The sequence below is a fragment of the Mustela erminea genome, chromosome 1 (assembly GCF_009829155.1).
Source record: "Mustela erminea isolate mMusErm1 chromosome 1, mMusErm1.Pri, whole genome shotgun sequence".
Lineage (NCBI taxonomy): Eukaryota > Metazoa > Chordata > Mammalia > Carnivora > Mustelidae > Mustela > Mustela erminea.
Window position 1 is genome coordinate 145,761,798 of NC_045614.1, and position 27,582 is coordinate 145,789,379.

The following is a 27,582-nucleotide window of genomic DNA, read 5'->3' on the forward strand; positions in this document are numbered from 1 at the left end:
CTCTCTGCCTACTTGTGATCTCTCTCTGTCAAATAAATAAATACAATTTTTAAAAAAATAAAAGAAATGATCAATAATCTTAAGTATATAAAAATTAAAAATACCCACATGAGAAAAATATTATAGAAAAGTCAAGGGAAAATGACAAGGGAAAATGACTGAGAAAAGATGACAGACAGAACAAAAGTTAATCTCCTTAATATATAAAAGTTTAGGATAAATCAATTTATATGGTTACAAACCCCTAGAAAAATGGGCACGTTTTTGAATGAATGAACAGGTAGAAAGAAAAAAATATTTTATAAGCATGTGAAAACTATCTATACTCACTTACAGATGGAAAAACACAAACTCAAAAATAAAAACAAAAGCAAAACTGAGCTGCTGCTTTTTGACTTACCAATATGGTGAAACCTCAGGAGTTTGTTACTGTGTTGCACTGGCCAGCATGCGGGGACACTGGAACTCATCTTTGCTGGTGGGAAGAGAAATTGCTGCAAACAGTTAGAGGGGCAATTTGGCAACCTTAGTCACACACAATCAAAAAACATAGCTAAACTCTGACCACATTTTAGCACCTTCACTCCTGCCGTCTAGGTCTGAGCCATCACGTCTCTCACCTGGAGTGTTGTAATGGCCTCTTGCTTCCACTCAGTCCCTGAAGTCTCTTCTCAACACATGTTCAGAGTAAGAATTTTAAAACAAAAGCCATATCATGTCACGTCTTGCTCAAATCCCTCCACTGGCATGGCATGCCATTTTATTAAGAGCAAAAGCCCGCATTCCCATAATGCGCTGTAGGGCCCTACACAATGTGGCCCTAGCATCTCTTTGATCTTCTCTCTTATTTTGTCCTCCTTGCTTCCTCTGCTCCAGCCACACTGACCTATTTGCTTTTTCTTAAACATGTCAGTGATCCTTCCATTCTAGAGCTTTTGCATGGCATGTTCCCTCTGCTTGGAACAGTTTTTCCTACATATATGCAAGGCCAAATCCCTCACCTCCTACAGGTCTTTACTGAAATAGTACCTTCTCAATGAGGCCTTCACTGACCCCTCAGTTTAAAATGACAACCTCCTGATCCCATGCCCTCTTGCTCTTCTTTACTTATTTCTACACTGGATCTTAGCCAAAAGGCCGAGAAGCGATCTTCTTTACTTATTTCTGTAAATGTTACCATCTTCTAATGTACTATATGACTACCTTATTTATTGTGGTTTCCAAATATTTACTGAAAATTTTTGAGTTTACTGAATGCCATTTGATCCAGCAATTCTTCTTCAAGGAATTTATTCTATGACACAGTTCTGTGCACAAAGCAACATAAACACTGGTAGTCAATTAATGTAGTATTTTTGTAGCAAAAGACTGAGGAGTTCTCCCCAGAGACTGAACACCTTCTGAAAGTGGTTATTGAAGGGATCGGATAAAGTGTCAAACCAGAGAGATTTAAGTTTGTGTTCTACCAACCCTTACAAGGGTTAATGGAACTGAAGGGGCTGATGCTGAAGACAAATTAATTATAGTCAAAACAAACTACACATCTGAGTAAAAACTTGGAAAATGTACATGTATGTGGAGTTGTACTTTTCCTACTTCTCCCAAATTGGTGCGTAAGGCTCAAAGTAGAGAACAAAAAGGTGTTCGGGTCCCACATGCTAAAGAGAGCTGCCCACAATTACGATCAGACACTTCCATTTGGGCTTACGAAGAGGTGCTGAATGAGTACTGTCACCTCAACCATCAACTCTCCCCCACATGCTTATGTAAGAAGATTAAGAAATAAGTCCAGTGGTTAAGGGTTTTTCCTCCCAAGATACAGTGAAGAGGCTTCAGAAGACTTATTCACAGGAATGGGGGCTGCTGGAAAAAGGTGCTGAGGGTGGCTGACATTTCCTCTCCTGGCTGGATTAAATTCCATGTGGAGGCTCACTGTGGCGTTACTACTGGAACTCAGTTTACTTCCTGAGAGAGCTTAACAGGTGGTCTGGTAGTTTGGAGGTAATCTGAACCCAGAGACTACTTATCTGGAGATTTTGGCAAGGAGGCTTGAGGTGTTATCTATTGCAGAGAGGTGAGAAAGGATGGGGGTAGTTTGCTTGGGAAGAGGGAGTGGGTAGCCCTCACCTGCAGCTCTCCATGTCCTTTGGAAAAATGGAAGATTAATTTACAGGGTACTGGATCTTCTTGTAAAAGAGCATGAACAGAGATACAGAGAGAGAATGGAGATACAGGCCACGACGTTGTCCCGGAAACCTCTGGGAGGTACAGAATGTGGAGACTGTATCAGTTTGTTAGGGTTGCCATAACAAAATACCACAGACTGGGAGGCTTAAACAACAGAAATTCATTTTTTCTTAGTTATGAAGGCTAGAAGTCCAAGATCAAGGTGTCAGCGACGTTGGTTTCTTCTGAGGCCTTTCTCCTTGGCTTGCAGATGGCTGCCTTTTTGCTGTGTTCTCACGTGGTCTTTCCTAGGTGTGTGTGCAGTCATGGTTATCTCTTTTTGTGTGTCTAAATTTCTTTTTCTTGAAAAAACACCAGTCAGATTGAATTAAGGTCCACCCTAACACTTCATTTTAACTTAATCACTTCTTTAAAGACCTATCTCCAGTCACATTCTGAGATACTAGAATGTTCTAATTCAATAAATGAATTTGAAGGGACACAATTCAGCTCATAACAGGGGCATTAAGTTTTTTCTTTTCTTTTTCTTTTTTTTTTTTTTTGAGACTGAAAGGAGACAGAGGAAGGCATAGAGAAACTGGGCATCATTTCAAGAGAATCATCCCATGCATGGAAAGACCTCCCTATCTTCAGAAGCTACAAGGGCAGGTAGAACCAGATGAAGCCAGAGTAAGACCAGGGGGAGCCTCCCAAGGACCCACAGGCTGCCAGTGATGTAAGAAAGTCTCTGCTTCCAGTCCTCCCCCCAATCCAAAATGTCTGATCCAGAAAAGGAACCAGACCCTCTCATTCTTCCCACACACAATGAAAGAGCATCTCCCCAACTCCAAGTCCTTTGAGGCAGTGTTAGGTCTTCACTGGGGAGAAGTGAGGAGATAAGATTTAAACTTGAAATAAGGTGGGAATTTTAAACAAATTAAAATGAAATTTAACTGACAGTGGCAAGAAAGTCCTAGGATTTCCTGAAGAAGTCATGTAGGCAAGAAAGGAAATTCTCCAGCGCTCAGTCCAAGGTGTCATGCTTGGAAAAAATAATGCTATCACAATTTAACTCCACTTACTTGATATTTCTCAATAAACCAGAATGCTATCTCTGTATATAAGTAAAGGAGGTTATCTTGAAAAATAAAGGAGGTTATCTTGAAAAACACAATGAACTATTTTTGTTTTTAGCAGTTACTTTGGAAAGAGGAGCTCACGATGAAGGCCAGTATGAGAAGATGTATTTTTTCGTTTAATACCCTTCTGAACTTTTTTTTTTTTTTAAAGATTTTATTTATTTATCAGAGAGAGAGCGAGTGAGAGAGAGCACAGGCAGACAGAGTGGAAGGCAGAGTCAGAGGGAGAAGCAGGCTCCCTGACGAGCAAGGAGCCCGATGTCGGACTCGATCCCAGGACGCTGGGATCATGACCTGAGCCGAAGGCAGCTGCTCAACCAACTGAGCCACCCAGGCGTCCCCCTTCTGAACTTTTAAAATAAAAATATGTGCATGTATTATTTAAAACAATTAAAAAATTAAAATAGTGAAAATTGTTCAGTACTAATGAATAGAAGACTGAGTTCAGAAATAGCGCAGAAAGATACATGCCGATTCTGTATATGTTAAAGCAGCTTCTTAGTGGTGTGAACAATAGTTGTTGTAGGGTGAACCAGGGAAGCTCATAATGGAAAGAAGGTTAGGTGTGCTGGGTGGCGGGGGCCGGATTGGGGTTGCGGAGGGGAAGAGACCTATTCTAGGCATTTGGAACAAGGTCTGAAGAAGATGGAGCAGAAGAGACTTGGGCCAGAGCATGAGTGTTAGAAACCAATGTGAACTTTGCTGCTGGCTGGAAGGGAGATAAATGTTGTGACAGATGCCTGCAAAGCTTTTGGCAAGGAATGGGGTTCCATTTGGTATGATGCATTTCAAGGTTAAGCTCCTTTGTGTCATGTAGATGTGGCATGTTTTTGGCTCCAGGCTGAACCTTGGGGTTTGGGATTTATATAATTGTGAAAGGCATTAAGTCATGAGGCAAGGCACACGATTTGGTGAATGACATTTGCTTTAATTCCTCACACTTACATTGAAGCAATAGAAATCACCCCCAAAATATCACAAAGGGATTCCAGCAAAATAGGAACAAAAGAGAGAGAGCTTGTTAAGTTGACACATGTATTAAGTTTATGCATGTATCATTCATTGTGTGATTAATTTTTGGATGTGTTGAGTAAATAAAAATTGTAAAATCATCTAAAAAATTGGCTTGAGAGTCAGATGATAACCCTATCATCTTCCTGGAATTGACCTTGGCTGGGAAGGAAGGAGCTCTGATGAAATCAGGTGCAAAACTGGGTATTCGACTGATGCAATAAATGTAACTCAACCACACTAATGCCTGTCATAATTCTTCCCCTGTTATGACAAGTCAAAAGGAGATGAAACTATAAAATGGTAATATAAATGGTAAAAGCTGTGGGTGTCTGCCTTATTTTAGGAGTCTTTTCTGTTGAGGAGCATACTCCAAGGAGTCTACTGGAGCTTACAAAATACAGCTATTGGCTTTAGTTTGATGCTTGTTATTCACTGAAGCCACTGGCTCTTCTCCTCAAAGAAGGACTCATATTCCAGCCCCTCTTGGCTCAAAAACACTCTCCCGCCATTGAATTTTAAAATGGAAAACGTTTTTATTTATTTAAAGCCTGGATGGTGTGAGATGTCAGGAAGCTGACTGGGAAGGAGAGGTGCTCTCTCTCTTCAGAAGGACTTGAATGAAGAAGGATGTCAGTAGTTTGAAACTCTTGTAGACGTCTTGCCACTCTGTGGATAGTGGTGGTGAAACCTGTCCAGGATGTAGTAGCAATATAGAGTAGACACGGAGACAAGGTCCTAAGGAAAGTTTTTGAAATTTCTAATTTAGTTATGCCTGAAATCAAGCCTGCAAGTTGCTATTTTCAGGAATGTGGGTTAATATATTCCACTCTCTCCACCTAAACCTTTATTTTACTCCAGCTCTTGTGAGAGAGGGCTTCTGTCCCAAGCAATAGAAAGATTTTTACCTGTTACTTTAAAGTACTATGAAGAGATTACAAGAAAAATGAGATGTAGGAAGAAATGAAAAAACAATGTAATGTAAATATGACAATTAAATTGCAATAAAGGCAAAAGGTTAGGAGCTAAAATTATAGGTGGTTTAAAAATAAGGATATAAACAATCAACGATTAAAAATATATCAGTAACTCCCTCTAAGAAAAAAGGGTGGCTCAGTTGGCTAAGTTCCCAACTCTTGATTTCTGCTTAGGTCAAGATCTCAGGGTCATGAGATTGAGCCCCATGTTGGGATCTGGGCTCAGGGGGGAGTTTGCTTGAGATTCTCTCTCTCCTTCTTCCTTTGTTCCTTCCTCCCTCAGGCTCACGATTGCTTTCTCTAATTAAAAAAAAAATAATAAAAGAGAGAAAAGATGAACATAAAGACTAAAACCTATGATATAAAAGTTTAGAATATAAAAGTAGAGGAGAGAAAAGATTAAGAAAAGAAATGAAAATTAATAAAGAAATAAAAAAAATAAAACCAAAAATCTTAAAGGTTTGCCAAGAAGAAAAGACCAAAAAATTATTGATGGGATTTCTTCCATGGGGCAAAGAGCCAAGAAAGCAGAAAGCTCTTAGCTTGAGCAGTTACCTTTAAATACGTAAGGATGTCTGCTAATTACTGACACAGAGCAAAACAGTGGGGGGAAAAACCTAGCCTCCTCATCTTTGGGAAACTTGAAAAGTGTAACTCCTTTCCCTCCGCCAGCACACACACAATAGGTACTTGTCCAATTCTTTATTGTCTGAAATTTTGGCATATTATGCATACAGCCCATAGAGTCTAGTTATAGTCAATTAGACAATTGGCAGGAAAGGCAGGGAGTCACTGGATTCCTTTTTTCAAACAATTTCTTTTAAAGAAGAATTATATGGAGAATATGACAGCAATAAAATAGCTGTAATCACTAAATAGCAATAAAACTATGATCCCATTTGAGTTTACATGAGATGGCAGATTTTAGTTTTGTGTTCAACAGTCTTTCAGTTCTTAAAATACTAGAGCAAGAAAGCAATTCTATATCCAATTTAATAAAAAATCTTTATAGTATTTTTACTTAACCAACATTTTTCAGTTGAGATTCAAATAAAAATGAATTTAGTTCAAATGGAAAAATTTGTTGGGAAAAATATTGGTATGAATGACCTTGTTCACCTCTTAGCAAAATTAGAAATAGTGAAAAGTCAATTCTCATATCCCTGAAAACAGGAGACAAAAACCCAACTTGATGTTGAGACTCTAGAACAATATGAAATATGAAATTTCATCAGTTTCTCCCTTTTTGTATGTAATCTAGAACGTTGACAAAACATGTTCATTCATAAAAGCTATTTTTCTTTACTTGCCTATACTACCAAATTTACCATTATATTCAGTGTCAGTATTTTTTTCTTGCTTAAAGTGTTTCCTGAAATATCTTAACTATTGCTTCATTAATTTTATGAAATTTACTTGGAATACCTGTGATAGTTAACTTTTTGTGTGTCAGTTTGGCTAGATCATGGTACTCAGGTATTTGGCCAAACATCTATGGATGTTGCTATAAAGGTATTTTTTAGACAAGATAAATGTTTAAATTAGTAGACTTTGAGTAAAGCAGATGGCTCTCCATGATGTTGGTAGGCTTATCCAATGAGTTGGAAGGTCTTAGGAAAAAAGACTGACCTCTATGAAGAAGATGTAATTTTTCCAGCAGACAGCCTTTGAACCCAAACTACAACATTAATTCTTCCCTGGATATTCAGCCTGCCTGTTTACTCTAGAGATTTTGGACTTGCCAGCCTTACATGAACCAATTCCTTAAAATAAATCTCTCTATATAGGCACACATTCTACTTGTTCTGTTCCTCTGGAGAACCCTGGCTAATACAATATTGAAATTCTGTGAATGGCAGAGAATTGAAGAAATTTATTTTTTTTGCAATATAAAATGTACTTGGCTCAGAAAAAATATCAGTTCTGATCAATAGAGTACAATATCAAACTGTTGTCTACAGCAATGTAAATATCTTACCTCTTTCCTCCATTAAAAATTTCTTAAATGAAACACACTGGATTGACAACTTTAATTATTATGAGATCTTCATAGGTTGCTAATCTCTGGGATTCACAAAAGTGAAGTCACATCGACTCTTCCTACCCAGAAGTCCCCCACGCCCTCTACCAAGAACTTCATATAGAAAAAATACATGTTTTTCTGATAACTGCAGGCATTTCTTTAATAACATAATTATTTAAAGATTTTTTAAATAATTAATTTTCAGTATCCTCTGTAATACTAATTCTGAAAAGATAATTATATAAAAGAGTATTTTGTTTGTTCTCTAAATATTAAAAATTCTTTCTTAAAGGAAATTTGCAAGTCAATCCTAAACTTTAAAGAGTAATAGGAGAGGGGTAGCTGAAACAATTTAAGAATATGGACTTGGGAGTATCTTTGGTATATATCAAGATTTTTTTACAAAGCTGCAGTAATTAATGTGGTATGGTAATTGACATAGGAATAAACCAACAGACAATATAACAGAATGGAGAGCCAGAAATATTGTCATGTATATATATAGATGTATGGTAAATGAAAGAGCTCACATTATAAAGCAGCATTATAAAGCAGAGGGGTAGACCCACAAAGCTCAAATCATAAAGGAAAATATTTTTGCCTGATAAATTGCAAAAGATTTCATAAGCAAGGTGAAAAGAAAAACAACTGACCAAGAGAAATTATTTTCAAAGCATGTAACTGAAGAATTAATACTTAGAATATGCAAAAAATTTCTGTAAATCAGTAAGAAAAAAAGAAAGCTTAGTTGGAAAATGGACAGGAGATGTAAGGAAGAGATTAACAGAATTAGAAGCTCAGCAGCTAATAAGCATATGAAAAAATGCTCAAACTCACATAATCAGGAAACTGAAAATTTAAAAACGAGGTTACTCAGAACGAACATTTCATACTCATTAAAAGTCTGAAAATATTCTGTCAGAAAGGATGAATACCTACGATTTCTACCGACATGGACGGAACTGGAGGGTATTATGCTAAGTGAAATAAGTCAAGCAGAGAAAGACAATTATCCTATGGTTTGACTAATATGTGGAACATAAGGAATAGTGCAGATGACCATAGTGGAAGGGAGGGAAACGTGGATGGGAAGAAATCAGAGAGGGAGACAAACCATGAGACACTCTGGACTCTGGGAAACAAAATGAGGGCTGTAAAAGGGAGGAGGATGGGGTGGGGTAACTGGGTGATGGGCATTAAGGAGGGCATGTGTGGTGATAAGCACTGGGTGTTATATGCAACTAATCAATCAATGAACACTACATCAAAAACTAATGATGTACTATATGTTGACTAATTGAACTTAATAAAAAACATCTAAAAATATTAAGTATTATCGAGGATGAGGGGAAACAGAAACCCATACCCTGCTGATTTAGTAACAGTGACCGCTACTTGACTACATCTAGTATAGCTGAAGATTCCTATACTCTTATATATATATGCCCTAGAGAATGCTTACAATATGCATAATGAGACACGTAAAAATGTTTTTTGGAGTATTACTTCTAATAGTCAAAATGTATATAACATATTAGTAGAGGAGTGGATAAAAATTGTGATATATTGAATATATAATATGAACAGTTAACATGAACAAACTGTTGTGTCAATTTGAATAAATACAGAAAACATGGTACTAAATGAAAAAACAAGTTGTAGAAGGAGTCATAGGCTAGAGTAATATTGAAGTAAATCTTTTAAAACATCCCACACTCATATATTACTTTGGAACAAATACACCCATAGGACAAGTATAAAAAAATGGACAGAAACAACAGAGACCATATTCGGAGCCCACGAATAAGGAAGGATGAAGAATCTGGGGAGAATGCGAGGGAGTTTTAAATAAGGCTCTAGTGTCCTTTTACTTAAAACACATTGTGGTGAAGATGGGCTAGAAGCGGCAGAGGAGGAAGGAGTGCTTGTTGGAAGCCTCACGGTCTTGGAAGAGTGGTTGCCCCATTGTCTGTTTGGCAGTGCCTTTCTCATTCTGAGCCAGGGCAGACAGTGGGGAGTGGCAAAGCACCTTTGCACCTTCTTTTCAGCCATCAGGTTTTCTGCAATCCAGTGCCAACACATTCATGGATCACCAATTACATTTCTCGATCCAATTCTAAGGATTTTACAAATAGAGGCCATTTCTCCAGATTTTGGCAATTAAGAGCCAGGTCTAGTTTTCACTGCTGTGAGTTCTCAGCACTTATTGGGGGGCTTTTTAAGCACCTGTATTAGTCAGAGTAGACTAGAATATACTGTGATAATAAATAAAAATGCAAAGCACAGTGGCTTAAACTAGCCCATGTTTCATTCTAGCTCCTGCAGGATCCAATGCAGATATTCCTGGTCAGTGGGCTTTTCTGACTGGTTCTCCAAGCAATGTACTCATGGACCTAGGCTTCTTAAGAGATGGAGAGAAAGATGGTCACAGATTGTGAAGTACGGTCAGCAGCCAGTTCTGAATGTGATTTACTTCACTGTTGGCTAACACCACCAGCCAGAACTCAATCACATAGTCCTACCTAGCCACAAGGGGTCCAGGGAATGTAGCCTTTTTCTGAGCCTCAGAGGAAAAATAAATGAGTTTGGTGAATTTATAGTATTGTCCAGCCACCACATTTTACTGAGGATGGAAGACCCTGTGACAGAATTTAAAACCATTATGTTTCGTTTATTTAACTTTTACTTTTAATTATTTACTTAGTTATCATTAATTAGGTGATAAGCCCCTGCAAACTCACTACCCTAAATATGAGCAAGGACCTTGACAAAATCCTGCAACTAACTAAATGCTCTTCCCCACCTCGATCCTGACTCCCTACACAAGATTATCACCATTCTGAAACTGTATTGATCGTTCCATTGTTTTTCTTTCTTTAAAAAAATCAACCATTCTCTTGAGGTAATTTGAGATTCACACACAGGTGGAAGTAATAACAGAGAGAGATCCTTTGTGCCATTTACCCAGATTCCCCCAATGGTAACATCCTAAAAAATTATACTACAGCATTATAACCAGGATCTTAACATTGCTACTACACTCAAGATATAAAACATTTCCATCACGGACAGGATCAGTTATGTTGCACTTCGGTAGTCACACCATTTCCCCTCTGGTCCTCAATCCCTCCTTAGCCCTGGTATTTCCTACATTGTTCCCCACGTTTATAATTCTGTCATTTCAAGAATGTTATACAAAGAGAACCACTTCATTTTGGGCTTGGGATTTTCTTCTCTCAGCGTAATTCTCTGGAAACTCATCCAGATTGCTGTGGATATTAATAGTTCATTCCCTTTATTTGCTCAGTGTATTCCATGGTACAGAGGTACTGCAGTTGTTTAGCCATTTCCCAACAAACGGCAACTGAATTGTTTTCAGTTTTGAGGTACACAAATAAAGTTCCTATGAATATTTGTGTATAGCTTCTTCTTCTTCTTCTTCTTTTTTTTTTTTTGGAACATAAATCTTCATTTCTCTAGGATAAGTGCCCAGGAGTGCAATTGGTGAAGTTCATGTTTCAACTTTGATAGTCCTCTTGTCCTTCCACACAAACTCTAGAATAACTTTGTCTACATCTACAAAACACCTTGCTAGGATTTTGGTAGAAATTGTGTTAAAACTTGTATATCAATTTGGGGGGAACTGACAGCTTTACTGTGTTGAATCTACTAAACCATGAACATGGTGTGACTCTCCTTTTATTTAAATCTTTTATTTAAATTGTGCTTTGTAGTTTATAGTACAAGTCCCGTACCTGTGTTATTAGATTTATACCTGTTTTGTACAATTTTTAATGACATATTTTTAATTTCAGTGTCCACATGTATTTATTGCTAGTGTATAGAAATTTAATTGATACTTCTGTTTATCTTGTATCCTGCAACCTTCATGAATTCACTTATTATTCCTAGGAGGTTTTCGTTTTTTTTTTTTTTTTTTTTTTGAAATTCCTTGGGATATTCTATATAGAAAATCATGTCTCTGGAATAGGGACACTTTTATATCTTCTTTTCTGATCTTTATGCTTTTATTTCATTTTCTCACATTATTGCACTGGATAGACCTTCTAGTACTATGTGGAATAAGAGTGTGAGAGTGGATACCCTTGTCTTGTTCTGAATTTAAGGTGAAAGCATCAGCCTTTCACCCTAAATATAATATTAGCTTTGGAAGTTTTTTTTTTTTTTTTTTAAATGCTCTTTATCAGGTTGAGGGAATTTCGTCTCTATTTTTTTTCTGAGAGGTTTTGTAATGAATGAGCATTGAATTGTCAAATGTCTTTTCTGGATCTATTGATATAATCCTGGGATTTTTCTTCTGGGAATTTGTAAGGCTCCATTTGGTGATGGCATAAAATCCTTTTTATATACTGTTGAATTCTATTTGTTAATATTTTATTAGGGATTTTTGCATTTATGTTCATCAGGGATGTTGACCTACAGATTTCTCTTTTAATACTGTCTGTGGTTTTGGTATCAGGCTAATTCTGGCTTCATAATTGAATTGGAAAGTATCCTTTTCCTTTCTATTCCATGCCTTCTTATTAGAAGAGAATTCATAGAACTGGTATCTAAAGTTCTGTTAATTTTGTTTTTTGGGGGCCTACTTTTTCCCCGTTGTTTAGGTTGGTTAATTTCTGCTTATTTTATTCTACTTTTTATTTGTCATCCATTTTGCTTCCATCCACTGAGGTTTTTATTTTGTTAAAAAATTTTTTTTGAGTTCTAAAATTTCCATTAGTTCTTCTTTTTACCTTCTTTGTTGATACTATTTATTTTTTCATTGACACTGTTTCTTTTTTGTGCTCATAATTGTGCACATGCATTTTATATTATGGCTACTTTAAAATGTTTATTAGATAATATTAACATTACTTTCATCTCTGTCTTTTCAACTATCTTTTAACTCAGTTTTAGATCTTCAGTGTTTTTAGTCTGACAAGTGATTTTTCAAATAAAACCTGGACATTTCGTGTATTACATTATGAGATTCTGGATTTTCTTGTAAACCTTCTGTTCTGGTATCTCTCTGGAGAATAAGGGAGGGCCCTGCCTCACTACTACCAGGTAGGTATAGAAGTTCAGGTTCCCTACCTGGTCTTTGTTGGTACTTGAGGATGTGGTTCCTCATTACTGATGGGCAGGTTTGGGAGTTCTGCCTCCTTAGTAGGCCTCCAGTGATACTTCCCTGGCAGAGAGGCTTATGAAAATACCACATTACTGCTCCTCATGTGGTCTCCACTGTAACCATGTCAGCATCACTACGCTGGGTAGTGACAAAGGTACTGAATTTCCCCAGGCCTTCCTCTCACACCACCACAGTGGAGAGGAAAGACTAGCACCCTGTTACTCTCAGGTTGGAGTGAAAAAATCCAGGTTCTCCATCTTGTCTTCCCTAAACCTACAAGGGACGTTATTCTTGCATGGTGCAGATGGAAGTCCTTATTCCCTACTCTACTCTTTGACACTACTGCAGTTGGTGGTTTGGAGTTCTTTGTTACTGCTTGATGGGATGTGGGTGAGTGGTGGGATTGTGGTGGAAGTGTAGGCAGTTTACTCAGTCGTTGCTGGCATGGGTTGGGCCACAGTTTTCTGTGGTGTTTTGATGGAATAGAGCAGTTTTTGCCTACAGGTTTTTTTGTCTTGCTAGGCTGTCCCTTTCCTGGTTCTTTGGCCCGGGAGAATAGGCTTTGTTGGGGCCTTTTGTTCTCTGCGTCCATTGGTATTTCTATGTTGCTGGATTCTTCAGCTATATGTGTTGTATATATAAAGGCAAAAATAAAACCCAGAAAACTCCCCAGACTTCCGTAGGTCACAATACATCCCTAGCTTGTCTACTTTTTTCCCCTCCACTTTTCAGATCTTCTAATGATTGTCTTTTTGTTGTTGTTGTTGTTTGTTTGTTTATTAATTAAATAGAGGTATAGTTGACATATAACATTTTTCAGTTTCAGGCATACAACATAATGATTCTAAATATGTATAAATGATCACAATTGTCTAGTTAATATCTGTCATCATAATAGTTGCAAAACTTTTTTCTTGTGAAGACTTTTAAGATCTACTCACTTGGCAACTTTAAAATATGCAATACTGTATTAACTATAGTCACCATGTTGTACACCATGCTATACAAGCTGACCTCAGCAACACGCACTTGAACCACCATGGTGAGAGGTTTTTTTTTTTTTTTTTTTTTTTAAATTTCAATCTATGAACAACTATCTATCTATCTACTTATCTAATATATTTTTAAAATTTTAATTCCAGGGTAGCTAACATACCAGTTTCTTACACCACACATAAAAATAAACTCAAAACAGATTAAGGATCTAAATATGAGACCTGAAACCCTAAAAACCTTAGAAGAGAGCAGTAATTTCTCAGACATTGGCTGCAGCAATGTCTTTCTAGATATGTCTCCTGAGGCAAGGGAAACAAAAGCAAAATTAAATTACTGGGACTACGTGAAAATAAAAAGCTTCTGCACAGCCAAGTAAGCAACCAGCAAAACTAAAAGACAACCTACTCAATGGGAGAAGATATTTGCAAATGACATATCTGATAAAATATATGAAGAACTTATACAACTCAAACCCAGAAAACATAATCCAGTAAAAAGATGGGCAGAAGACACAGACATTGCTCCAAAGAATACATAGGAATGACCAACTGACGCAGGAAAGGATGCTCAATGTCACTCATCATCAGGAAATGCAAATGAAAACCACAATGAGATATCACTTCATACCTGCTGGAATAGGAACCTTTTTGAGATGAAGGTCAGCGGCTCTGGGACTCCCACATCTTCCAGGAGAGGAAAGTAGAGGCCTTCCCGCACAGGCAGTGAAGTGGAGGTGGCTGGAAATCTTGACGTCTCTCGACTCCCGGAGGAAGAAACCATGCAAGGCTACGCTGTTTGTGCTCTTGAAAAGCACTCTCCACACCGGAGGCGGCCGGCCCCACGGCAGACGCCCTGCGTTTTAATCCGCAAGGTCAATCCACACAGGTCCTGTGACCGGAACAAGCCGCAGCATAGAAACTGCACCGGAAGAGCTTGCCAAGTGCCGATCCAGCAGTGAGGTGCATGAGGTGCATGAGGTGCATGAGGTGCATGAGGTGCGTGACGTCACGCACTGGCCCCTAGAGTGTGTGGAGCGCGACTGCCTGTGGAAGAAGTTAGAGAGGTGCTTGTTTGCGTCCGTCGTGGCAGACCCGGCTGGGCTGGGAAAAGTGTGGTGGGATCCAGACCAGGACTTGGACGTGGTGACTCTAGTGGCCCTTGCCACCCCTGGCCACCGCTGCCGTGGGATTCGTGGGGCAACTGCGTGCAAAGTCCTGGCCCCATCCATCCTGCGGAGGTGAAGAAGTGCCTTTCTGCCCTGCAACGCCCCCAAACGGGGAAAGACTTGCAAAAACCATTTGGATGAGTTCTGTGGCTGATTGTGCTTGCAATTCCAGCGAAAGGAGCTCTGCTCTGTACGGGGCAGTTGCTTTATCTCTACACCTCCTGGCAGACTCTGCTGAGTTGTTACCACATTGGTCCACGTCTTCCACCAAAAATGTTTCTGAGGTGTCTCCGGGACAGCTCTTGCAGTAGACCCTGACCTCTGTTGATCATATCTCTAGTCTGAAGGGGTCAGTTGCCAGGAATACCATGACATGGCACTTTGTTTACAGAGCTACAGACTTCAAAAAACCTCCATAGCCTAGAAGTTGAGAGAGAGGCACCATGACTGCCGATGTAGTGATGAACGATAGCATCAGTCCTTTCAGTTGTCTTGTCAATCTTTAAGCTCTTCACAGCCAGCAGGAGATCGTGTCGTGCCTGCTGACAAGCCTGAGGGAGACCCCGACTCTGATCTTCTTTCTTAACTTCTGTGTTGTCTCTGCAGTGGGTTACAATGGTGGCTTCTGTGTTAATTTAGCGACTGGATGAGCTGAAGAAACTGTGCGAGCAAAACTCTCTTTTGGTCTCTCATAGAAGACACGTCTTCTTTTGCTGACTCGTTCTGTAAGTACACATGATTGCGTCTGCGAAGGGAAAATTCTGATAACTTCTGAGAACCAGCAGACGGGGAGGCTACTGAGTACTGCTTTGTTGACTGGGGTCACCAATACTCCAGGCATACCCGGGTTGTGTGAAGTAGGTGAAGGGGGTCAAAATTACAAACTAACAATTAGAGTAAATAAGTCATGAGAATGTAATGTTCAGCATGATGTTGGTCATATATATTATATACGGGGTTTTTTGTTATACTTAGTGGGAGGAGTAGGGAAAAATACATCTAAGCCCCTGGAAGTGGGAGCTGCTTTCCTTTTTTGTATGGATAAATTGTAGTTTTACTTTTTTTTTTTTTTTTAAGATGTATTTATTTGTTTTAGAGAGAGGTGCACACCTTCTTGTGTGCTCCCACCCATGGGGGGAGGGGCAGAGAGAGACTTTTCAAGTGGATTTCCTTCAGCAAGGAGCCAACTGGGGCTCCATCTCACATGAGATAAGAAACTAAGAGTTGGAAGCTTAAACCAGTGAGCCACCCAGGCACCCCTCTTTTTACATATTCTAATGTAGCCTTTGTTAATCTTTAACTTTACAAAAAGAGTATCATGTTCAACCTTTCTGTTTTGTCTCTTTTTTTCTGTTATCTTATCACGTTGTATCATATATCATTGATATCATATTAATGATATTAATATCATGTTGAATTAATGTCATATTGAAAAAAGTTCTCCTTATGGCAACAAGTCCCTGTGTAGTTAATTAGTTTTGCCTGCTATGTATATATAGCATGGTTCATTCGTCCAAGTTACTGTGAATAGATATTTGTGATGTTTTCATGTTTTCACTATTGTGAACAATTCTAGTATGAACGGTGTTTTACGAGTATCCTATCCTACAGAAGCTAGAGTTACTTTTTATAAATACCTAGGAGTGGAATGAATTGCTAGACTACAGGTTATGTAAATCTTCCAACTATAGAATATAAAGTTAAATTCTTTAGCAAAGTGGATTTACTAATTTACATTCCCCCTAGCAGTGTTTTACAGATACAAGAGATGTTTACTGAGCTGAAGTTTAAAACTCTCCCAGGCAGTAAGCTTCTGGGTGACTGTGGGGTTCCCTTCAAATTTTCTGTCTCTCTAGCATCACTTAACTGTCAATTGTTGTGTAATGACCAATATCTAAAAACTACTTTTTCAAATATTTGGGCTTTTTTTTTTTTTTTTAAGTTTCTGGCAGATGAGTTAATCTGGTCCCTAAGTCTGTCTTGCTTGAAAGTAGAAGTCTTTTAAAATCATTTAAACTCCTATTTTTCCTGTAATAATTGCCTTTTTTTAATTTATAAAATTATTTGTGTTTATTCTCTACTTTCCTTGATTAAGTTTGGCAAAGTTTAGTCAGTTTTTCCAGATAGCCATATTTTAGCATTTTATCTTTGTTGGTCTTCTCTATTCTATGTTTTTATTCATCTCTTATCTTGTATTTTCTTTAGTTTTATCCTGTTGCTCCTTTTCTGATCTCTTAAGATGGACAATTAATTCATTAATTTTGAGGCTTTCAGTTTTTTCTGTCAATAGTCCTGAAGAGGCTATATAACTTTCCCTCTGATCACTGTTTTTCTCACATCACATGAATTTTGATATGTAACTTAAAAATTTTTTAAATCAGTTCTATCATTGAGCACTACATCAAAAACTAATGATATACTATATGTTGGCTGATTAAAAAAAGTATACTTATCATGGAGTTAGAGAGTATTATGCTAAGTGAAATAAGTCAGTCAGAGAAAGACAAATACCATATTCCACTCATCTGTGGAATTTAAGAAACAAAGTGATGAACATAATAGGAAAAAAGAGACAAAACAGAAAACAGATTTTTAGAGAACAAACTGATGATTATCAGAAGGAGGTGGGTGGGGAGATGGGTTAAATAGGTGATGGAGATTTAGGAGAGCGCTTGTGATGAGCACTGGGTATTGTATATAAGTGATGAATCACTAAATCCTGCACTATAGACCAATATTACAGTGTATGTTACCTAAATAGAATTTAATAAAAACTTGGAAGAAAAAAATAAAAAAAAAGAACTCCAATCAATAAAAATGTGTTTGAGATTATTCTGCTAAAAAAATAATAAATCAATAAAATAAAATTGAAAAAGTAAAAAAAATTTAATTAATCTGTTCTAGATATTTTAAAATTTCCAGTAAGATCCTATTTTAACCCATGAGTCATTTATCAGGGCTTTGAAAAATAAATTTTGAATAAGTGGGAATTAAAAATTTCTATTTGCATTATTAATGTCAAATTGCATACTTTTTTGGGTAAAATTGTTGAGGCCTTATGGCCTAATTCATGATAAATTTTTATAGTCATCTGTACTTGAGAATATTTTTATTCAAAGTATCAGATGTTCATTAGGTTATGTTTTTTAGTTATGTCATCCAGATCTTGTATATCTTTGTTGTTTTTTTCCTCTATTTGTCTTCTCAATAATTGAGAAAGCTGTGCTGAAATCCCTCACTATGATGGTAGATTTATTATGCTGTCCTTGTGATGAAGTTTTAGAATATAAGTGAGGTCCAGAGCCGAGGACCAAGAAAAAATTCTTGAGACCTCTGTGGTGCAAAATGGTGGTTTATTAGAGCACGGGGACAGAACCCGTGGGCAGAAAGAGCCTCACCAGGGTCAGGAGGAGTGGCTCATTCTCTACCTACAAGTTGGAAGGAGGAGGTTAAGGAAGCGGGAAGTTTCAAAGGAACTTTCATATGCTAAAGAGTTAGGTGGTTTTCCCCTCTAGCAAGGCATTAATGGTGAGGTAGTTGGGAGATTCAAGGAGGAATGTCACACTTGGCGCACCATTGAGTGTGGGGTGGGTTTACAGGGTGTCAGCTTCTGCTTTGTCTTCAGCCATATTTCTGTTTCCTCATCACTTGCAGTTCTCATAAAATTTACTTTATATATTTTTAGGCATTTTATTAGTAACCACATCTTTAAAACTACTTTATCTTCTTGGATAATTGCATTAAGTAGTGAATTGAATTCTCTCTTTAATAATACGTTTTACTTTGATATTTATTTAATATATTGTTAGTAATAGCTGTAGCAACTTAGTTTTGGTTGTATTTGCTTTGTATTTAATTTTCTATCATTTTACTTTTAGTTTTTGTGTGTTCTTATGCTTTAGGAATATCTTTTATAAACAGCATATTTTAGATTTTATAAAATCTAAACTGTGACTTTATCTTTTTAAAATCCAGTTAATATTTATGCCAATTATTAATATATTTGGACCAGTTCAAAATGTCTCAACTTATTTGTTTTTTTTTTCCCCCTGTAAGGGCCTATTCAGCCAGAGCGGCCCCACCTCGGTTGAACAGCCATTTTGTTGTTTATGCAGTAAAACTTAAATTGACCCTGCTCCCCCTGCTCCAGGGGAACTTACTTAAAAGCAAGTCGGGGAAACCAGTCCCAGGTAACAAAGCCCAAATACAAGGGTAGGTCAGGTCAGGTGGAAATAACAGCCTGAATGCAGGGATGAGTTGGGTCAGATGGAGACATCCAATCAGTAGAGCACATACACTGTCTCCCTAGGTACCAAGGAGTGTGGGCCCCCCACCTTTTGGGCGCCAATTCTGACCAAGGTGATAGGCTAGTTCAAACGTCTACTATAGGGTAAATTGTAATTCAGTTGGTCACTTATGTGTGACCTAGCATGACTGTGTATCTTTCTCTGTGTGTTACAGTCTCATGGACTTTGCCCTTAAAAGCTAGTCTGTGAAGCAGAGAGGGGTCGCCCTCTCTGTAAGAGGCGTGGCCACGAGCTTTCGGTTTGATTCTTGATGCTTGGTACGAAATAAAGCTTTGCTTGACCTTCAATTTGTATCAGTCTCGCTCCTTTAATCATGGACCCATTATTGGGGGACCTTTCACCCCCCTCTATTTCTATTTCTTTTCACCCACTTCATCTCCTTCTCTCCTTTAAATTAATAGCTTTGTCTACTCAAAATGCTCGTCTGGGAATTGTTACTGATTCATGAGATAAAGACCTCCTGCTAGAATTTAAAATAAGCACCACTCCCTTCATTGAGAAAGTCTTTATATGTAAAAATCACATTACCTGAGCTAAGTGATTTTAGTGATGTGATTGATACACACTTTGGTGCAAGAAAGTTGTTAAGAACTGACAAACAGTTCACAAACCGGCTAGCTTGGTGGACTATAGGTTGCGTTCTTACACCCTTAGTGAGAAACTAACTCTCAACATACCGATAAAATCTAAGTTTTTAAATAGGATTATTATATTTCCTCTTTTATGTTGATAATAGATTTCTTTCCTTCACTCTCATTAAGGTAGGAACCAACTTTAGCATAGCAACCAAGATACTTAATCTCTTTTATTCACATATCACTTGCAGCATCTCTTGTTTGCCCTTTTATTTAAGCATCTCCCACCCTGTTGTCATCATGGATCTTTGCATGGCATACCTTCTGAGGCCTTATATTCCTGAGAATGAATGTGTTTATTAAGGCTTGATTTGATTTATATTTGGGCTGGATATACAGTTCTAAATACTAAGTTCTTTTTCTTCAGTACTTTGGGAATTCTACTTCCATAGTCTTTTTTTTTTTTTTTTAATGATTTTATTTATTTGACAGAAAGAGATCACAAGTAGGCAGAGAGGCAGGCAGAGAGAGAGGGAAGCAGGCTCCCTGCTGAGCAGAGAGCCTGATGCGGGACTCGCTCCCAGGACCCTGAGATCATGACCTGAGCCGAAGGCAGTAGCTTAACCCACTGAGCCACCCAGGCACCCCTACTTCCACAGTCTTTACGACAGTGTTGTTTCTGAATAATTTGATTCTTACTTCCTTAATGTAACATGTTTTTTTCTTTTTGTTAACTTTTAGGATTTTTTCTTTATCTTTCTTATTCTTAATTTTTAATATAATGTGGTGTGGATTTTTCTTTCTTTCTCTTTCTTGCCACTGTACAGACTCTTTCCATTTTAGGCCTGTTATCTTTTTAAAAATCGAGTATTTATCTGCATTGCTTCTTCAAATATTTACTCCTCTTCAATTTTTTTCTCTTTCTGTGATTTGCATTTTAGCACTTCTCTTTCTATTCCTTATGTCTATTGATTTTTTTTTTTATTTCTTTGCCCTTCCTTTCTGAGCAGTGTTCTTTTTGAAATGCATCATTTTTGTGTTATTTATTTCAACTATTATAATCTTGTCTTTAAAATATTTGCTTCACTCTTTAATAAATTTTTAATCCTATTGATGAATTCTTTCCTTTAAAAAGAATATTTCAGGTGCCTGGGTGGCCCAGTTGTTTAAGCTACTGCCTTTGGCTTACTTAGGTCATGATCCTGGAGTCCCAGGATCAGTCTACATCAGGCTCCCAGCTCCACGGGGAGTCTGCTTCTCTCTCTGACCTTCTCCCCTCTCATGTTCTTTCTCTCTCTCTCAAATGGGTAAAGAAAATCTTAAGAAGAAATAAGAAAACATTTCATTAAGCTGATTTAAAGTTAGTGGTGTGTGTATTTTTGCTTTTGATAGAATATGAAAAGCCAGATAGTTATAATCCTTAAATATCTTATGCTTTTGATTTATGTGCTTTGTTTTTCTTGGGGTTATTCAGCAGAGCCTATAGGGGAAGGTCAGACCCTTCCTTTGTCACCTCAGTTAGCTCAAGGAACAGGAGTGAGGTATATGTATGAGCCCTGGCGTCCAGAGGCTCAGGCAGTGAAAAACTCAGTCCATCTCTCCTCATCCTAAAAAAAGAAGGTAATGTAGGGCTTTGCCCTTTGCCCCTCAGGAAAGAGTAGCTTTAGGTGGGGATCTTCCTTAAACATAGCGACTTAACCGGAGTTGATACTTTACTTTTTGCATGGTGTCACAGTAGCTCCTGCCATTGATTTTCCTTTGTTTTTGAGATCAGGCAGAACACATTTGAATTGCTGTAGGTATAGAGTAAATACTCTTTATCCCAACAGTGTCTTTTATATTTTATTATATTTTCTATCCTCTACACTCTACTGAGCTGCTTCTTGTTCTCCCTGATTCCAGTCTCTTCCTCTCACATCCGTTCAAGATAGCCCTCTGTTTTCATCTCAGGGATTTCTCATACCTTTCTTGGTATCTTTGGTTGGTCTTGGGAGTGAGAGTTAAGAACAATTGCCTCTTCACCTTCCTAATCTAGTAGGATCTAGAAATTGATCCACCTACTCTTTGCTACTATTTTTAGGGACCATCATTCCCCCTGCCCCAGCACAAAGTAACCTATAGCTTTTCTTATTGTTTTATTTTTACAAAAGGTGTTTAGAATATAAGTAAAAATGTAAAATGAAAAATATTATACTCAAAATCTTTGTGTTGTTTCTAAACTTTTGCCACATGTGCAATCACTTTTTTTTATGCTGCAGGGTTTTGTTGTTGTTGTTGTTTTTAACCATACATTACTTTGAGTGTACTTATTTTTGTTTTTCTTGTTGATTTTTACGGTTCTACAGTGTTATTTTGACATACTGCATAATATTCTTAAAAATGATATAACAAAGTTTACCAAGGCTCTCTTAGGTTTAGGTTATTTTTACTTTCCACTGTTAGAGGTGAATATAACAGCTTTATAAATGCATCTTTTGTCTTTTGATTTATTGGTTTAGATTTGTTTTAAGAATGAGATTACAGGATCCATGGATATAAAAACTTTATGGCTCTTGATAAGAATTACCAAATTGCCCTTCAAAGAATGATACTATTCTTTGAATGGTTTTCTATATACTTATTCTGATGTATACTTAATTGCATATGCACAAACTTGTTGTATATCACTTAAGACAAATCCTCTTCTGTCTTTTTACACTACTCTGATTACATTTTTTAAAGATACATTAAATTAAAATGGTGATAGACCATCTCCTTTTTTTTTTTTTTAAACCACTATTACTTCCAAATAGCCCTTTAAAGTCCTCTTAATTCTAATTCTAATTCTAATTTAAGTAATTAGGAATATAAATATAAATTAAGACAATGGGTGACATTTACTCCCTTAGATTCTAGCAATGTAGAGAGCATGTATTACTTATATAGTTTGAGGTCTTAGGTGTAAAGGTACAAAATGTTTTTTGAACTCCATTTACTTCCACAAGTTGTCTGAAAGTCTGGCCTTCCCCCTCTGTTTGGAACCATCTAAGTCCTGGGAGTTTTGTGTCATGCAAGAAAGGACTGAGGGGGGCGGGCACCTGGGTGGCTCAGTGGGTTAAGCCGCTGCCTTCGGCTTGGGTTGTGATCTCAGGGTCCTGGGATCGAGTCCCGCATCGGGCTCTCTGCTCAGCGGGGAGCCTGCTTCCTCCTCTCTCTCTCTCTGCGTGCCTCTCTGCCTACTTGTGATCTCTCTGTCAAATAAATAAATAAAATCTTTAAAAAAAGAAAAAAAAAAGAAAGGGCTGAGGGGTGTAAAAAGGATAGCTGTTAGACTTGTTGCCAACCCTGATGTCTAGTGCTCAAACTAGATAAAGTTTGATATAGAAAATGTAAAAATGTAACATTATTTACATTTTGAAGCCTTGCTATTCATACCTGCTATTATCTTTAAGCAAAAACTCTGAATACTTTGCTTACATATATTGCTTACATCATGCTCATAATTTCAAGATTCCTGAAATGTTATGGTTAATATGTACCAAACATTGTTTTAGATGTATATTTAATCCTTGCAGTAATTCTTGTTGCATAATAAATAATGCCAAAATCTTGGGGTTTACAATAATAAACATTCATTTTCTCCCTCATAGGTCTGTGGCTCACCTGGGCTCCAAGATTACCTGGCCTTGCCTCTAGGCTGTGGGTTGAGTTCCTGTCTGCTTCTCCAGTGCCATTGGCTGTCTGGGGCATGGTCTTCTTATTACAGACAACTGAAGTGTAAGTAGGCAGGCTAAACCACACAAACATATTTAAAACTTCTGCTTGACTTACGTCTACTAAAATTCCATTGTCTCATGCAACTCATATGCCAAGTGCAGCTGCAGTAGGTTGAGATATGTATACTTTGCCCACAGTGGGAGGCACTGCAAAGTCAGTGGGAAAGAGTGTAGATGTGTATGTAATCTTATTAAGGAGTGAGTGAAGAACCGAGAACAATTGTACAGATTGTCTCTTGTTAACTCACGGTCATCGCCATCCCCAATATGATATTAAAGGTGCTGATTGCACTTCATTTTAGGAGAGAAGCCTAGTGTATTAATTAGCTTGGGCTGCCATAACAAAATCTCATCGACTGGGTGGCTTAAACAACAGAAATTTCTTTCTCACAGTTGTGGAGCCTCACATTAGTGTACCAGCATGATTGGGTTCTGGTGAGTGCTCTCTCTTGTCACCTTCTCACTTTGCTCTCAAGTGGTGGGCAGAGGGAAGGATCCAGCTCTCCAGTCACTTCTTGTAAGAGCACATTCTGTCATGGGAGTCCACTCTGTCAGCAGGTGGGCAGGTAAAGGGCAATGGCAGACAAAGGTTTACTTTTAAGTTCTGGGCATTTTTCTATAGAATTACTTGGTACCAGTAGCTGAGATTGCCATCATCAGAGATTTTCTGTGATTCCTTAAACCTTCTGACCTCTGAAAGCCATTGGTGGTTTTCCCTTACCTTGGATCCCCCAGAACTTCCCTTAATTTTGTAAGCACTTGACATATTTTATTGAATTTAAGATGCCATCAATTGTGTTGCTAAGAAAGGAAAAAGAGCTACTAATTAGATAAATTTTTTTTTATCCCTAAGCTTTTTGTTCCATATTTTTAGAAAAGGCTCTTTCAGACTTAATTAGATAGGTTTTAAAATACCCGTACATACGATTGTACATACATAAAAATGTAAATATGAGCACAATAAATCTACTATTCCTGAAATAACTTTATATCAAGAATTTTGCTTTTCTGAATCATTTTTTCCACTTAGAGTCCTTGATGTGAGTTTTCCCCCTCATCAGGAGGCATTGGGAGAAATGATAATGGATCATTTCTTAAGAGTACTCCATCATTACTTACTGTTTTTTCTTCCAAGCTGCTAACAAACATTCTGCTAGTTTGGCTGGAGTTGTCTTAATTTTATGTCAAATCCTGTTCCATTCACAAAGAGTACTTAAATGGTTTGTGGATTTAGTGTGTAAGGATTTTACAGTGGTTGAGTCATGCCATTGGGAATGACCCTGTGCACTTCTCTGTGAGCTTATTCTTTATTCTTCTTGATAGACATTTCTGTGATGCATCAAGAATTGATCAGTGGGTTGTATAGGATTGCTAGGGACCTGTTCCAGAGACTTTTAGCTAGCTCAGTTGGGTATCTGTCTGTTTTCTGAGCTGTGACAACTTGAGTGAAGATCTCATTTTTGTATACCATTTTGCAATTTAAAATTAAATCTAAACCTTTAGAATGTAGAACAGCAAGAGTGAAAGCTAATGTATATATAGACTTTGAGTGATAGGGATGTGTCAGTGTCGATTCATTGATTGTAATAAATATGCCACCATGGTGTGAGATATTGGTGAGGGAGGCTATGCATGTGTGTGGCAGGGAGTATATGGGAACTCTATTTTATGGGACTCTACTTTCTGCTCAGTTTTGCTGTGAACCTAAAATCATTCTAAAAAATTGAAAAGTCTATTAAAATATTAAATATAAAAATAATCTTGTTACTGGTAATTATTTATACCTTTACAGAGTTAGGCTACTTTTTATAACCTGTGTCATGGTGTTGTTATCTTTAGCATCTTTAGTAGTGACAGTATCAGCACTGGAGTTTCTTTAGCGTTTTCTGTTTGACCAAACAAATGGTTTTATTAATTTACTCAACTGAACTGTAGGTTACTGGCAATTAAGTAACTGCTATTCATAGTCAGCAAAAAGTTTCTGACAAATTGATACTTAGGGCTTTAAAGGATAATCTTGGATAATACGTAAATTATTCACAGAAACCTCTTTTTCAGCTCTTCTGGATGACTATGCAATTTCTTCTGTCTTGATTTTCCTCTTAGTTTGGGTTTTCCTAAAAGCAGAGCCTGAGATAAGGATGTGGGTACATAGAGAGCCTATTTAGAAAGTGTTCTCTGAGGGTGCCTGGATGACTCAGTGGGTTAAGCATCCAACTCTTAATTTTGATTCAGGTCATGATCTCAGAATTGTGAGATCAAGTCCCACTTCCGGCTCTGAGCTCAGTGGAGAATTTGCAGGAGGTTCTTTCTCCCTCTTCATCTGCCCATCCCGCTGCTTGCTCTCTCTCTAGAATAAATAAATAAATCTTTAAAAATAGAGGCGCCTGGGTGGCTCAGTCAGTTAAGATCTGATTCTTGGTTTCAGCTCAGTTTGTGATCTCAGGGTCGAGATATGGGAGCCCTGTGCTTGGGCTCACTGCTCAGCATGGAATCTGCTTGAGCTTCTTTCTCCATCTTCATCTCCCTCTGTCCCTCCCCTTCTTCACATGTGTATTCTCTCTCTTTCCCTCAGATAAGATAAGTAAATATTAAAAACAAACAAACAAACAGGGAAGTGCTCTCTGAAAGCATATTATCCTCTACAGCCATTAACTTCACCCGAGAGCCATTTACTGCCTCCACACTCCATCTGCCAGGCTTCTCTGAGGTACAAGAGCAGAGATACCTTATTGTTTTGAGTAAAGGGAAAGAACAGTGATGAAAAGTGAAAGTTGGCCACTGGGAAGCATATGCTAGTTTTGTTTTCTCCATATTACTTGCTAGTTCAAAATGCATGAAGTTGAGACATAGCATGATCTTATGACATTTATTCTCACAGCCTATTTGCATTTCTGCCTCTGTAACAACTGCTTGGGATGGATGCTATCTGTGTACCCCAAGTGTATCTACTCTGCTTTCTCTGTTTCCTTCCAAACCCGTCAGCTCGTAGTTGATGAATAGGTTAGTGATCTTACATGGAAATCAGACCATAGTGAACCTGTTGACATGTGTTCATTTAACAGAGCTCATTTATGCCTCATCACGTTTTTGCACATCAGATTTTGTACTGTGGTCCCTCTGCCTAGGTGTTGCCATCCCAGGAGTCTCTGCTGAAGCAACCTGCCAGGACTGGCAGGTCTTATCCTTTACTATGTCATAGATGTGGAGAATAAACAAGAAGTCCATGCAATAGTGGCTGATTTGGGGCAGTATAGATGCATGCTCAGGAATAGCCCTCCGCAGAGGCGAGTTTACCTCATACTTGAAGCAGTTGAGACAGAGGAGAGCCTTCATGGACTGGAGCCTTTTGGAAAGGCCCCATGAGGGGACTGGGTCTGATTAATAAATTTGAATTGGGAGAGCAATTTTGAAAAGGGCTTTTAGGACACATTCTTTTTGGAGGCTGGACACCCCAAGCAAATGTCATTTTAAAATGTGATCTTACTCTTCTTTGATCACCAGATGTCTGAGAAGTTAGTTGAAATCTATAAACCTTAAAAGCAGACAACTTGATTGTGGGATTGAGGTTGAGTGTGGGTTCAAATGCTGTGTTTGCCAAAGAGCTGGATGACTGACATTTAGCAGTGTCCTTGAAGAGGCTTGGTGACTTACTTGTGTATGGAAATGTCAGTTTCTGGAATGCCTGGCACTTCTGGATAAGAGCCACACATGCAGTGGAAACCATAAAGAGGAGAACCTCGTGGTTTGCTCTTTGGGGCAGCCAGACATATTTAGTTAGGTCCATGCACTTGGGTTCAAGCCATTGTATCATCTGTGCTGGGGAATAGCCGGTGGGAGTTGTTGCCCCTGGCTTGCTGGATGACACTGACCAACTCCTAGGTGGACTTGCACTTTGAAGAGCCATTGCACACCTCCCCAACACCTTTTATCACTAGGGAGAAGTTGTGCCATTTACTTTGGTTACATTTTACCATGGGCTATGGTGGCTTGGAGGTGGGGGCCTAAGGTGGCTGGGTGGAATATCAAACCTTCCTTTTGTTTTTTTGTTCCTTGTGAGTCTATGCTATCCCTAAACTGTCACTTGTTAGATAGGGAAGAGTTTACTTTCAGCTCTAGAGGCCTTGAATGATGTACCACAAGGACTTACGGTCACCTTTGGAAGGCATTGTACTTGGGTCTCAGAGCTGGGTTCAAATCCTGATGCAGCTCCTCTGAGGAAAACCATGGGTGATTCTCTTAGATTCTTTGAGTCTTGCTTCCTCCTTTATATGGTGGTTAATTATACTTGTTTCATAGCATCGTTGGGAGATTAAATAAAATAATGATTAAAGTCCCTG

The 27,582-nt window shown here is 38.0% G+C and overlaps 1 long non-coding RNA gene across 1 annotated transcript; it reads right to left on the bottom strand.

Moving 5' to 3' along the window:
* Nucleotides 1–401: 401 nt before the first annotated feature.
* Nucleotides 402–27,582, bottom strand: LOC116592727. Its single transcript, XR_004286596.1, has 3 exons — nucleotides 27,399–27,582; nucleotides 14,068–15,328; nucleotides 402–494 (listed from the first exon to the last, which is right to left on the bottom strand). It is a non-coding gene; the product is annotated as an uncharacterized LOC116592727 (long non-coding RNA).